At 43.5% G+C, this 11,951-nt stretch overlaps 1 pseudogene; it reads left to right on the top strand.

Moving 5' to 3' along the window:
• The first annotated feature begins 5,957 nt into the window (after positions 1-5,957).
• On the top strand, positions 5,958-6,722 carry LOC101609871 (annotated as a pseudogene).
• The last annotated feature ends 5,229 nt before the right edge of the window (positions 6,723-11,951 follow it).

Below are 11,951 nucleotides of genomic sequence, written 5' to 3' on the forward strand. Positions count from 1 at the left end.
GGAGATTGTTTACCAGTGGCTGGAGGCCCTGGTGCACCCATTATCTTTCCTCTCTGTTTTTTTCTCTCTCTCTCTCTCTCTTTCTCTCTCAAATAAATAAAAACAAGGCTTTAAAAAAATTTGTAGATACAGAATCTGCAAAGAATGAGGATCAATAGTCTGTAGCATGTTAAATGTGGCAAGTTATGAAGGAAAGCAAAGCTTCCTTGAGGGGGATTTTGGAGCTGCTCTGTGATGTGGGGGGTTCCGAGCTGTGGGTGTCAGTGCCAACCTCATGGAGAACCTACACTAAGGGTTTGCTAAGCCACTGTTGGCTGTGACCACACACACACACACACAGTTAACAGGACTATCAATAAAGCACACATCATACTACAGAAGCTGCCTCTTTGAGCACGTGCATCTCATGTTTGCTTGGTCACAGCTATGACCCTAAATGTATACAGATCATGGAAAATGGGAAAATTCATTTTAAACTACTGTCCAATATTTCAGGAATGCAAAAAATTAAACACACACACACACACGCACAGTACTTACACATCTACCTACCAGGTGTAAGACATGAAACTGCAAATTCAAAGTGGCTTTGCAATATGTCCTCAACTTGGCTGAACTGAATGACATGCCCCAGATCTCCCCTCTCTGCAGATTCCTGCTTCTGGAAGGTTACAAGAAATGCTTTCTGAGATTTGGTACACGGAGCTAAAGCAATAGTCATTAATAACTTATACATGGAAGGTCATGGCAGTTGTGTTTATTGTACGCCCTGGCCTCTCTGTGCACCTTCTTGGCAGGGGCACCATACATGCCTATAGCTGCCTGTGGTGGTTTGAGTGTAAAGTGTCCCCCATAGTCTCATATGTTTGTGTTGGTGGAACTTTTGGAAGGTGGAGTCTTTTGTATTTATTTATTTGAGCACAGAGAGAAAGAGAGAGATTGACACATAGAGAGTGGGTACGTCAGGGCCTCCAGCTGTTACAAACAAACTCCAGACTCATGAGCCCCCTTGTGCATCTGGCTTACGTGGGTCCTGGGGAGTCGAACCTGGGTCCTTTGGCTTTGTAGGCAAACACCTTAACTGCTAAGCCATCCCTCCATCCCAGAAGGTGGAGTCTTGTTGGAGGAGGTATGTTACTGGGGCAGGCCCTTAGATTTTATAATCCAGTCCTCTTTCCAGTCCTAGGGAGCACACTCTTGCTGTTTCATCCAAGCTGATGTGACAAGATGTGATGTCCTGCTATCTGTTCTTGCCATGCTTTCTCCACCATGATGAAACGTCCCCTCAAAGCTGTAAGCCAAGAGAAGCCTTCTCCCTCCATAGGCTGTTTGTGGGTGGGTGTTGTGTCCCAGCAGCAAGAAGGTAACTGCTACTCTGCTCGGTCTTGCCCTGCTTATTCCTTCAGTTGCTGCGACTGAGGAGACAGTGTGCATCCACCCCATGGCAAAGGGTGCCAGCCTCCCTTGTGGGACAGAAAGCAAGAAGTGGAGAGTTGACTGACTCAACTTCCCATCCACGCCCTGGGTTTCAAATCATGCTTGTGGTTCCTGCTGCTTTCATTCTTCCCGACAGATAGATCTCCAGTCTAGACTGCCTTGTGGGCTTCCAGTTCTACCATCAGAGAAGACAGCAGCTTTCCAAAATGCTATTTAACCAGCTCCCATAATTGCATAAAGTCAAATCTTTAACAAAGAAAATACATGAGAACAGAGAGCCCGGCATGATGGTGCTGCCTGTAATCCCAGGGAGGCAGAGGTAGGAGGATCGCTACAAGTTCAAGGTTAGTCTAGACTATATCAAGAGTGCCAGGTCAGCCAGGGCTACTTAGCAAGACCCTGTTTCAAAACAGAGAAAAAGGGTCTGGAGAGATGGCTTAGAAGTTAAGGCACTTGCCTAAGGACCCATGTTCTACTCTCTAGGTTTCATGTAAGCCAGATGCACAGGTGATGTTAAGGGTGCAAGGTCACACATGTGCACAAGGTGGCACACATGTGTGGAGTTCTATTGCAGTTGTTGGAGGCCCTGGCACACCAATTCTCTCTCTCCTCTTCCCATATAAAAAAGAAAAAGAAGAAAGAAGAATGCAGATGTGGAGGAAATGAACCCCCACACACTCATTGCTGGAATGAAAGTCAGCAAAGGCACTATAGAAGTCAGTATAGAGGGCTGGAGAGATGGCTTAGCAGTTAATGTGCTTGCCTGCAAAGCCAAAAGACCCAGGTTCAACCCCCAGGACCCATGTAAGCCAGATGCACAAGGTGGTGTATGTGTCTGGAGTTCATTTGCAGTGGCTGCCTCTCTCTCTACCCCTCTCTTTCTCAAATAAATAAAAATAAGATATTTTAAAAAGCAAAATCAGTATAGAGGTTTCTCAAAAAATTGAAACCCATCCCCACCCCCCATCTCAAAAAAAATACAGATGCCATAAATGGATGAAAATATGTATAGGTTGATAAATAGATAGATGATAGAGAGACAGATACTATACAGGCAAGTGAAAGGCAGATGGATAATATATTTTTGTACCTCTGGCTGATATACCCTATGTATTTCTTTCTGATTACATCCCTTTCATCCCCTGGCCACATATCAAGGATGTACTATTTCTCAGTCTTATTTTTACTCGATATGTGAATGTCTATAAGTGATATACCGACTCAGCTAGTGGAGTTTCATTAATAGTAACACTAACTACACAGGAGTGCAAGAGCTCTGCTGCCTTGGTTAAGGATTCTTGGGTCTTCTGGCCCCACAAAATGTCATCTGCAGTTGTCTCTTTGATACCAAAGGAACATCTCACACGAACCCACAAACCTCTTTGTCCACAAAGGTTCCATAAAGCTCTGCATCTCCTTTCTTGTTTCTAAGCCCTAGAGACTGTGACCCTGGCCATAGCTAGGGTGCCCCAAAGACTCACACGGATGCCAAAGCACATCTCAGTCAAGGATGCCCTTTTACCCATCATCAATCCCACATATCTTCCCCCCAGTCCCAAAGCAGCCTAGTTTGGGCCCATTGTCCCCACATAGACTCTCATTAAAGCAAGGCCCTTCCTTCAGACCCCTTAAGCAGTACCTTCTCCCACCTAATCAAACCAAGGAACCAAAACCTCACCTGCATCACCACTGAAGAGGACCTTCTTGGGGAGTGTGCATTCTCCATCCATCCACAAGCACATGCTTTTACTCACACTCACGCCTTAAAACCAAATAGAGAAGGGAGAGTGTGTCATTTTCTTCAGTGGTGTCGCCATTGGCAAATTGTCTATGACTAGCAAATAACCCCTGTGGGGTTTGATTCTGGTGTCCCCCATAGACTTAGGTGTTCTGAATGCTAGACCACCAGCTGATGGAGATTTGGGAATTAATGCCTCCTAGAGACAGTGTACTGTTGGGGGTGGGCTTATGGGTGTTATAACCAGCTTCCTCTTGCCAGTGTTTGGCACACTCTCCTGTTGCTGTTGTCCATCTGATGTTGGCTAGGAGGTGATGTCCACGCTCTGCTCATGTCATCATTTTCCCCTGCCATCATGGAGCTTCCCCTCGAGTCTGCAAGCCAAAAAAAAAAACTTTTTCCCCTCACAAGCTGCTCTTGGTTGGGTGTTTTCTGTCAGCAATGTGAGCCTGACTGCAACAATTCTAAATCCATACTCATGCAAGTAACAAAAATTCTTTGTTGGCTGGGCATGGTGGCACACGCCTTTAATCCCAGCACTCAGGAGGCAGAAGTAGGAAGATTACCATGAGTTTGAAGTTGCCCTGAGAATACAGAGTGAATTCCAGATCAGCCTAGGCTTGAGTGAGACCATACCTTGAAAAACAAACAAACAAAAATTCTTTGTTGGATAACTTAAAAAAAATCTCTGTTTTCTTTTCAATTATAAAAAAAAAATCACATACTCATAATAAAAATAAAAGTAATTCAGAGAGACAGGGAAGGGTGGGCACTCCCCATAGGTAAAGGGTACAAGGGCATAGCCGCATCCTTACATTCCCAGTCAGAGAGCTCAGTGTCGGGCTCATGACAAGGGTGCATACATCTCCCCCAAGACCAATGTGGGAACATTTCCTTCATGTTTAGGAAATATTAACAGCCTCTGTTCACTTAAGCTAATGAAACAGAAGACTCCAAAGATCATTCACTCAGCATTATTGATTCCCGTCAAATGCCCTATACTAACTGAGGTGCTGGGAATTCATACTGGGTGAAATCAACCAATCTGACCTTTCAAGGTATCTGTTCTAGACTAAAGCTCTGGGGATCAACAATATATTTATTGCAAATATTAAATGAGGACAACCACAGGTATTGATTCTCTCGGACACCATCCACCTATGTTTTCTTTTTTTTCCTTTGGTTTTTCGAGGTAGGTTCTCACTCTGGCCCAGGATGACCTGGAACTCACTATGTAGTCTCAGGGTGGCCTTGAACTCATGGTGATCCTTGTACCTCTGCCTCCCAAGTGCTATGATTAAAGGTGTGCGCCACCACACCTGGCTCATGCACCTGTTTTTGAGTTTTTTTTAGTGTTGCTGGACCATAGGGTGAGTACACATTTTTGTGAAGATTTGAACATCTTTAAAAAAATATTTTATTGCTTAAATTATTTATTTGAGAGTGAAAGAGAGAGAGAGAGAAAGAAAGAGAGGGAAAGAATGGGCATATGAGGACCTCCAGCCACTGCAAATGAACTCCAGACGCATGCGCCCCCTTGCACATCTGGCTTACGTGGCTACTGGGGAATCAAACCTGGGTCCTTAGGCTTCACAGGCAAGCACCTTAACCACTAAGCCATCTCTCCAACCTTACCTTTTAATTTATACATTTTAGATGTATATTTTACTTTCGAATAAACTGCCGCCTTGTTTTGCAAACATTTACACGGCCATCAACAGTATATAAGAGTTCTAGCTGCTCCTCACGCTTACCCAGTACTTGGTACTGTCTGTCTTTCCTCAAACTAACCATACTAGCAGGCAGGTTGATATCCTCTGGCTTTCAAGTTTGCCTCTCCCAGGCTATGAGCTAAGTGCTTTTATTAACTTACTTCTCTGACCATCTTATGAAGCATGTGAAAAGAATATGATTCCTGAGGCTGTGGAGTGCTCTTGGTCAGGGCTGTGGCTGGGCTGAGGTGCTGGTACCTCAAGGTTCTGGTATTTAAGAGATTGTGGGAGTTCCCCGGTCCTCAGTGCTGCCTGGACACTGCAAGCTTGCTGTGGAAGCAGGCGCCTTGCTCTGCCTTCCTGATTGAAGGGTCCCTGTGTTCCCAGTTCCTGGATCCTCTGCTCCAGACAGTGCATGAGCAGAAAGGCAGAAAGACCTGCGGAGAAAAACTACCCCTCACCAAGCCACTGCTGAAACCAGAGGAGTTGGGGAGATGAGCAAGAGTGCTGCTTCCATGCTGAACCTGATAATCAGCACCAAGGTATAAGAGACAGACCATAGGGATACTCAACACATACCAAAGCAGTGAACCAGAGACTCCTAAGAGCTCAACACTGAAGTAGGCTTAAATCTCACCCACCACGGCTCAGGGAGTTTTGTGGAAGAGGAGGCGGAAAGATTGTAAGAGCCACCCATATATTGAGACACCATGCCCAGAGCCATTCCCTACCCCCCAAATAACTGACTGCTGCTCCCACAATGCATAAACCACAGCCCCAACGGGAATATCTGCAATCCCACTGAGGAGGGTCCCCAGTGGAATGGGGGCAGGGATGAAGGAAAAGAGGGTACCAACACATGATATATCCATATGAAATATGGTGTTAATAATAATAATAAACATTTAAAAATTAAAAGCTGAGCGTGGTAGCACACGCTTTTAATCCCAGAACTCAGGTGGCAGAGGTAGGAGGATTGCCATGAGTTCGAGGCCACCCTGACACTACATAGTGAATTCCAGATCAGCCTGGGCTAAAGTGAGACCCTACCTGGAAAAAATAAAAAGATTATGGCATCTGAAATCAACAATGTTAAATATGGAACTTCTGTAATAATATTGAAGATCATTCCACTGATCTTCCTAGAAAAAGTACTTCTAATTTCACTAATAAGAATGTGAAGGAGGTTCAGAAATCTCCAAAACAGTTGTCCGCTTACATAAGTTGACCAGTTGGACAAGCTGTGAAAAGCCCAGATAAAAGGCACAAGATGGTCTCTCACAGAGAGTTCATCAGCCCATTCTAAATCCCTGATACAGAAATAAACAGTCCCCTGCAAGTGGGGACTATGGCATGGCAAATAAAGAAAGTGAACTGGCTTGTGCAGCAAACCTTGAAAAATTACGCCATGACAGGCGAACATTTTTGGTTAACTTCAGTGATTCTGGTTCCTCACAGACAGAAAGCCCATCGTCAAACTACAGTGGCTTTTTTTGCCCCTGAGGTTTTTCAGGACCATAAAACAATGGCCCAAGTTTAATTCAGCAGGAACTTGAGATTAAATGTAGCTTTAACTTTCTGGAGAAAGGGAAGTGCAAGTGAGCTTGTAGCCTATGTGGTAAGGACGGAAGACCTGGGAGTTGTGGTAGATCAACTACTTGTTCGAATGAACAGATGTGCAATAGTTGGTTTAAACTGGCTTCAAGCAGTAATAAAAAGGTGGTGGTCACAACTATCATCCAAAACAAATCATAACTGGTGGAAATATTAAAAATTTGAAGCAGTAAGTGAATGGACTATGGGAACAGGAAAACCATTTTACCTCGGTTCCATGATGGACTGGTGTTATGGTCAGTTTCCCATTGCTGGCAGAAAACACCTGACCAAGAGCAGTTTGTGAGAAGACAGTGTTTATTTTGGCTGGCAGACTAGAGGGGAAGCTCCACGATGGCAGGGAAACATGGCATGAGCAAAGGGTGGACATCACCTCCTGACCAACATCAGGTGGACAACAGCACCAGGAGAATGTGCCAAACACTGGCAAGGGGAAGCTGGCTGCAACATTCATAAGCCCACCCCCAATAGTACACTGTCTCCAGGAGGCTTCAATTCCCACATTGCTACCAGCTGGGAACTTAGGTTCAGAACACATAATTTTATGGGTACACGTGAATCAAACCACCACAACTGGTAATATAACTAAGGATGTAGGTGTTTATTTATTTATTTATTTATAATTTTTATTAACATTTTTCATGATTATAAAATATATCCCAAGGTGTTTATTTATTACAGTTGCATTGAGAGATTTCATCTACTAAAGAACTTGTAGCTATGGAAAACATCACTGCATTATATGATTTCCAAAAGTAGGTCTTGTCTGAGAACTGTGCACTATGGGAGAAATCAAACCATTTTCTTTTCTTTTAAAGGCCACATGAGGGCTGGAGAGATATACTTTAGTGGTTAAGGTGCTTGCCTGCAAAGCCTAATGACATGGGTTTGATTTCCCAGTGTCCATGTAAAGCCAAATGCTCAAAGAGACGCATGCATCTATCTGGAGCTCCTTTGCAGTGTCTGGAAGCCCTGGCATGCCCATTCTGTCTGTCTTCTACCTACCTCTCCCTGCTTACAAATAAGTAAATACAATATGTTTTCAAAGCCACAAGATAAAACTACTAATGAAACCTGTTGCAGTCAGGTTCACATTGCTGGCAGAAATCACCTGACCAAGAGCAGCTTTTTTTCGGGGGAGGGAAAAGGGTTTATTTTGGCTTACAGACTCAAGGGGAAGCTCCATGAAGGCAGAGGAAACAATGGCATGAGCAGAGGGTGGCCATCACCCCTTGGCCCACATAAGGTGGATAACAGGAACAGGAGAGTGTGCCAAACACTGGCAAGGGACACTGGCTATAATACCCATAAGCCTGCCCCCAACAATACACTGCCTGCAGGAGGCGTTAATTCCCAAATCTCCATCAGCTAGGCACCTAGCATTCAGAACACCTGAGTTTCTGCGGGACACCTGAATCAAGCACCACAAAACCCTAATAACGTACTTCACGTTGAAGTGGGGAGATGGACGAAAGGAGCAGCTTCAGGGTCACTGAGCTGCCAGCGCACTGGGACACTGTTCACTTTTTTTTTTTTTTTTTTTTTTTTTTTTTTTTTTTTTTTTTTTGCATTCAATGAGATTTTTATTTCAATTATCCACAAAACAATATTACAACATCTTATAAAAATATTAAGTTTTAGGCTACCATTATTCATTTAAAAAAGTGTTTGTGCTGAAGGCTGCTTTTGCCAACATTCTTTTTGGTACAGGAAAGCTCCACAGTAAAACAATAAAGATGGAGGCTGCTGGGAAAAAAAACCCTCAAATGTACAAAAACTGTTTATTTTCTTGGCAATTAAAAAATACGTAACAATTTAAATTGAATACACATCAAGTTAGAGTTAGTGTTTTATCCTTACTATACAATGGTTAAAAGGAACTGATCCATTTCATCAAAACCTAATGAATATCATCAACTTTTCCTGGCTTTTCTGATCACAATGAGTACATAAACATAACTTTGTTACCTTTTAAAAAATACTTAGAAAAACAATACAATATAGTTCACATGAAGCCCTTTAAAAAACTCCTATCACAGGTTGTAGACATTGGGACAAATAATGACGTCACTCATCTTAGGAAGCCTCTCATGGTAGAGGATTCAATACTAAACACGTTACGTAAAAAGAAGAAACAAGTATAATCTTTAGTACCAGAACTTTTGCCAACTTGCATGAAGTTCATGATGTTCACTTTTTTTAAAAAATTTTTTATTTATTTATTTGAGAGCGACAGACACAGAGAGAAAGACAGATAGAGGGAGAGAGAGAGAATGGGCGTGCCAGGGCTTCCAGCCTCTGCAAACGAACTCCAGACGCATGCGCCCCCTTGTGCATCTGGCTAACGTGGGACCTGGGGAACCGAGCCTCGAACCAGGGTTCTTAGGCTTCACAGGCAAGCGCTTAACCGCTAAGCCATCTCTCCAGCCCCGTTCATTTTTGCTGCGTCAGTTTATGTGGTCAGCTGTGAGAACTGCCAAGTCTTCACGCAGTCCTGCTCAGGAGTGTAATTCATAGTGTGCAAAAAAGTAAGACAGGACTTACTACTAGCAACTACAAAGACCAATCATTGATTTTTATTGTGTTTATTATTGTTTAAAAAAAAGAGACCCTTACATGTATGCAGCTACTTTTGTTGAAAAGACTTTGAAAGTTTAAGACATCATAGTAAACAATCTATAAAAGTTTTTTTTTTTTTTTGGTCCACACTGATACTATGTATACAAAATTCTTTAATTATTATTATTTTCTTTTTGGTTTTTGAAGGTGGCATGAGCCGAGGCTGGACATCAGCTCCTGACCAACATCAGGTGTACAACAGCACCAGGAGAATTGCCAAACACTGGCAAGAGGAAGCTGGCTATAATATTCATAAGCCTGCCCCCAACAATACACTATCTCCAGGAGACTTCAATTCCCACATTACTCACTCTGGTCCAGGCTGACATGGAATTAACCATGTAGTCTTAGGGTGGCCTTGAACTCACAGTGATATGCCTACTTCAGCCTCTCAAGTGCTGGGATTAAAGGTGCATACCAGCACACCTGGAAAAACTCCTTAATTATTAATAAGCCAATGTCTCTGTTTTTAAAAAATGAAGAAGACTCATTCTTCTGGCATAATAAAATCATGGAGTTAAATTTGGGGTTTACATTCACAAAGAATGTTGTTGAAACATATCTGTGCCATTTTTTTAAAAATTTTTTATTTATTTATTTGAGAGCGACAGACACAGAGAGAAAGACAGATAGAGGGAAAGAGAGAGAATGGGCGCCCCAGGGCTTACAGCCTCTGCAAACGAACTCCAGACGCATATGCCCCCTTGTGCATCTGGCTAACGTGGGACCTGGGGAACCGAGCCTCGAACCGGTGTCCTTAGGCTTCACAGGCAAGCACTTAACCGCTAAGCCATCTCTCCAGCCCTCTGTGCCATTTTTTAAACTTGAGAATATTTTTAGTGGCTCTGATTTTTTTTGAAAAAATCTTTATATCATGTTTATATGTTTGTGTTATCATTATGTAAAGAGAAGATGTATATATGTATTTGTATGAATGTTTAACTAAAATGTCCACAGAGCCAGGCATGGTGGTGCACGTCTTTAATCCCAGCACTCAGAAGGCAGAGGTAGGAGGATTGCTGTGAGTTTGAGGTCACCCTGCGACTCCATAGTGAATTCCAGGTCAGCCTGGGCTAGGGTGAGACCCTACCTCAAAAACAACAACAACAACAAAAAATGTCCATGGAGTTGGCTAATTTACATTCATTATTTATTTATTTATTTATTGTTTATTTATTTGCAAGGAGAGAGAGAGAATGGTTGTGCCAGGGCCTTTCGCTGCTGCAAATGAACTCCAGGTGCATGTGCCACTTTGTGCATCCAGCTTGATGTGGACACTGGGGAATCGAATCTGAGTCTTTAAGCTTTTCAGGCATGTGCCTTAACCCCTGAGCCATCTCGCCAGCCCTCTAGTCACTTTTTATTGTATATAGATTTCTAATATTTTTCACACCTATAACATTTAAACTTTGCATTTGAGTAAGTTTACTAATTATTTCTAAAAAAAAAAAAAGAACATAATACCCATTTTACATTTTGGGAAACTAAGGCAATAAAAGTTCTATAGCTTGCCCAAGACCATAACTTATATAGAAAGTGCCCAAGCCAGGTTCACTCAGGGCATTGTGACCCCAGAGACAACAGCTACCTGAGGAGAGGAGCTGCCCAGGTAAAGACGCTGAAGTGACATGGGAAGAGTGGCGCCTTCCTAGGAAAGGGGAGAAGCTTCGGCCTTTGCAGATGGACCAGGAGAGGAGCCAAAGGCTTCTGGTGTCAATCTTTTCCTTGCCCTGTTGACCTCTGCCAAAGGACACCATGGTAGCTCTGCCTTCAATAGATGGCGCCAAGTCGTTCCTTAACCACCCAGGTTTTCCTTCAGTGCCTGGAGAAGGGCCCCGCCTGACTCAGTAACTTGCAAGAATCCAGGTGTGTCTGGGGAGAAAGACTTTCCTCTTGCCTTGAATCTTTTCTGGAAACTGTTAGGTCAAAATGGGCTTCCCAAAAGGGAGTCACCAAAAGAAAAACAGGACAGCTACAGGGAGATATAAGGAAATCGATCATCCACATTCCTCAAGAAAGATGCCCCAAGAACAGGATTTACCGCCCCTCCTTATCTCTCACCAGGTCACTTCTGGTCTCACCCTGAGATCAGAGATTTACTGCCTTCTTATCTCTCACCAGGTCACTCCTGGTCTCCTGCTAATGTAAAGAACAGAGATTTACTGCCCTAACAAGAAAATTCCTTCCCCTTCTCACCTTTCCCCCAGTTGTAAAATCTATAAAGCCCACGATCTGTAAGCCCAGACTGACTGCTCAGCTTTTGAGAGTCAGTCCTGGCAGCTTGTGTTTTTCCCAAATAAAAACTTCTATCTTTGCCTCAGAGTGGTCTCCTTGGTCCTTGGTCATCTTGAACCCTATAGTAACAGGGGGAGCCTAAACTATCAATGAACACATGTGCTGGTTCTATAAGGGGAGAGAGAACAAACCAAACAGAACAAAAGATCCTGAACATCGAGTTTCCAGTGAATCACCTCTGGTTCCAGACACCCTCGCACCCCAGTACGGACCGCACTGTGGCCAGATCAAAGCCCACAGGTGTCCTGAGGCGAGGCCCCTGACCATGGCCCACAGCAGCAGGCTGAGTATTAAAGGCATGGTGACCATTTCGCAGTTAACACTGTGGGTCCTCTTCTTGTTCAGACACAATCTCTGAATTGTGTAAATGAGGTAGTGGCCCCGTGGTCACTGCCATTCATATAGGCCTCTGTTCTACTCCATCAGTTCAGTTGGAGTCTATTAATGTAATGAGGAGAGAATGTTCATGGTGTGTTCTGGCTGGTGTAGATTACTCTGTCTATTGGCTGCTGTGGGGTATTCCTACTTTCAAACCA

Source organism: Jaculus jaculus, chromosome 6 (assembly GCF_020740685.1).
Source record: "Jaculus jaculus isolate mJacJac1 chromosome 6, mJacJac1.mat.Y.cur, whole genome shotgun sequence".
NCBI classification, from domain to species: domain Eukaryota; kingdom Metazoa; phylum Chordata; class Mammalia; order Rodentia; family Dipodidae; genus Jaculus; species Jaculus jaculus.